We start from the raw sequence: 3290 nt of genomic DNA, 5'->3' as shown, positions 1-3290 counted from the left end.
TTCGAACCGAGTTCGGTTTATCTCCGATTCAAGAGAAAAGACCGAGGCGGTGGTTAGCATCGGGCGGTGGCTGGCTCCGGCAACTCCGGCGACGAAGGCGTCGGCGGCGGGGCGACATGCGCGCGGCGGCGAGGTGGAGAGCGAGGCGCGGGGCGAGAGATGCGCGCGGCGGCAGGCGAGCTCCGGCGGGGCACGGCGGCGACAACGGGGTCCAGGGTGCCCCGGGTGCGGCTTTATAAGGGGGAGAGAAGGCGACGGGTGGCGTGGAGAAGAGGGCAGAGGAGGCCGGCGGCGGCACGGAGGCGGCGGCGATGCCGTGGCGGCTCGGGACTCCGTCCCGAGCTCGGGGATGAGCGTGGCACGGCGTGGGCTGGCGGGCCGAGTCTATCAGGAAAATGAGAAACTCCGGAGTTATTGCATTGGATTATAACCAAACGTCTAAAAATCTGGCAGATCCTTTCACTAAGGGTGTATCACGTAATGTGATAGATAATGCATCGAGGGAGATGGGTATGAGACCCACAATATGAGTTGTTCACAGCGGTAACCTAGTCTATGTGATCAGAGATCACGTGAATTAGATGTGGAAGACAAGCTGTTGGTCAACTAAGAGGAGGGTATCCTTATTATTAATAATACCACTCCATGAAGATGCAATACTCTCCTAATCTGCGGGTTGATGTATATCTTAATGTGTTCTAAGTGGCTCATTGAAGCAGAGATGTTTGTCCTGCAGAACATCTTTTGAAGAACGCACATATATGAGTCTGATTGTTAAATGCCGCAATCTATGAGAGTAGGGTTCTCTCTAGTAAACTCATGAAAGGTCTCGGAGTATGACGCGTAAGCTCCACCCGCGGGGAAGACCCACGGTAGCCGCATATCGGTCAAGGCTTTATGTGAAGCTAGATTCGCAGAAAACTTGCAGTTCAAGGTCCAATCCACTGCTCAAGTTGCTTACTAGTGTAGCATAGAGTTCTAGGTGGAAGTTCAACTTAACAGTCTCCACTAAAGTACCTATATATAAAACAGTGTTTTGGAAACAAAGGCAAATTTTGTGTGCCTCTGGGATCTGGTGGGGGATTGCTGGAGTTTTATTTATTTTGGGCCTAGACTAATAGCAGTTTCATAAATTCCTAATAAATCCTAGAGGCCCATGCAGCCCATTCGTGCAAGGCAAGAGGTGGAACTAAAGTTTAGTCCCACATTGCTAGTTTAGTGGGAGTTGAACCTCTTTATAAGGGAGGCTCTTTCTCCACATGGATGAGGATGCGAATAAGAGGGACATCCACGTGCGCTCCTCCTTCGCCGCATGCCTCGTCACGACGCGCCATGGGTTGTGGGAATGAGCCGAGCTGATGTCTAAATTTTTGCCACGCACGACGGGTATACGAAAGGTCATGTGGAAGCTGAAACGTTTTGCTGGAGATTGAATACGAACGACGCACCTCTTCGCATGTTGTGTGTTCATTTCGTCTCCCTCGTTCCCTTCAGCTCCCAGCGCATCCTCTTGCCTCCTTCTCTTGTGCCTATGATAACCCACAAGTATAGGGGATCACAACAGTTTTCGAGGGTAGAGTATTCAACCCAAATTTATTGATTCGACACAAGGGGAGCCAAAGAATATTCTCAAGTATTAGCAACTGAGTTGTCAATTTAGCCACACCTGGATAACTTAATATCTGCAGCAAAGTATTTAGTAGCAAAGTAGTATGATAGTAATGGTAACGGTAGCAAAAGTAATATTTTTGGGTTTTGTAGTGATTGTAACAATAGCAACGGAAAAGTAAATAAGCGAAGACCAGTATATGGAAAGCTCGTAGGCATTGGATCGGTGATGGATAGTTATGTCAGATGCGGTTCATCATGTAACAGTCATAACATAGGGTGACACAGAACTAGCTCCAATTCATCAATGTAATGTAGGCATGTATTCCGAATATAGTCATACGTGCTTATGGAAAAGAACTTGCATGACATCTTTTGTCCTACCCTCCCGTGGCAGCGGGATCCTAATGGAAACTAAGGGATATTAAGGCCTCCTTTTAATAGAGTACCGGCCCAAAGCATTAACACATAGTGAATACATGAACTCCACAAACTATGGTCATCACCGGGACTGGTCCCGATTATTGTCACTTCGGGGTTGACGAATCATAACACATAGCAGGTGAGTATAGACTTGCAAGATAGGATCAAGAACTCACATATATTCATGAAAACATAATAGGTTCAGATCTGAAATCATGGAACTCGGGCCCTAGTGACAAGCATTAAGCATAGCAAAGTCATAGCAACATCAATCTCGGAACATAATGGATACTAGGGATCAAACCTAACAAAACTAACTCGATTACATGATAAATCTCATCCAACCCATCACCGTCCAGCAAGCCTACGATGGAATTACTCACGCACGGCAGTGAGCATCATGAAATTGGTGATGGAGGAAGGTTGATGATGACGATGGCAACGGATTCCCCACTCCGGAGCCCCGAACGGACTCCAGATCAGCCCTCCCGAGAGAGTTCAGGGCTTGGCGGCGGCTCCGTATCGTAAAACGCGATGAATCCTTCTCTCTTATTTTTTTTCTCCCCGAACACGAATATATGGAGTTGGAGTTGAGGTCGGTGGAGCTCCAGGGGGCCCACGAGGCAAGGGGGCGCGCCCAGGGGGCAGGCGCGCCCCCACCCTCGTGGAAAGGGTGTGGGCCCCCTGGCCTTGATTCTTTTGCCAGTATTTTTTATATTTTCCAAAATAAATCTCCGTGAAGTTTCAGGTCATTCAGAGAACTTTTGTTTCTGCACATAAATAACACCATGGCAATTCTGCTGAAAACAGTGTCAGTCCGGGTTAGTTCCATTCAAATCATGCAAGTTAGAGTCCAAAACAAGGGCAAAAGTGTTTGGAAAAGTAGATACGACGGAGACGTATCAACTCCCCCAAGCTTAAACCTTTGCTTATCCTCAAGCAATTCAGTTGATAAACTAAAAGTGATAAAGAAAAACTTTTACAAACTCTATTTGCTCTTGTTGTTGTAAATATGTAAAGCCAGCATTCAAGTTTTCAGCAAAGATTATGAACTAACCATATTCACAATAACATTTAGGTCTCATGTTTACTCATATCAATGGCATAATCAGCTAACGAGCAATAATAATAAATCTCGGATGACAACACTTTCTCAAAACAATCATAATATGATATAACAAGATGGTATCTCGCTAGCCCTTTCTGAGACCGCAAAACATAAATGCAGAGCACCTTTATAGATCAAGGACTGACTAGAC

The sequence above is a fragment of the Triticum aestivum genome, chromosome 7A (genome assembly GCF_018294505.1).
Source record: "Triticum aestivum cultivar Chinese Spring chromosome 7A, IWGSC CS RefSeq v2.1, whole genome shotgun sequence".
Classification (NCBI taxonomy): domain Eukaryota; kingdom Viridiplantae; phylum Streptophyta; class Magnoliopsida; order Poales; family Poaceae; genus Triticum; species Triticum aestivum.
This window is presented reverse-complemented; position numbering follows the sequence as displayed.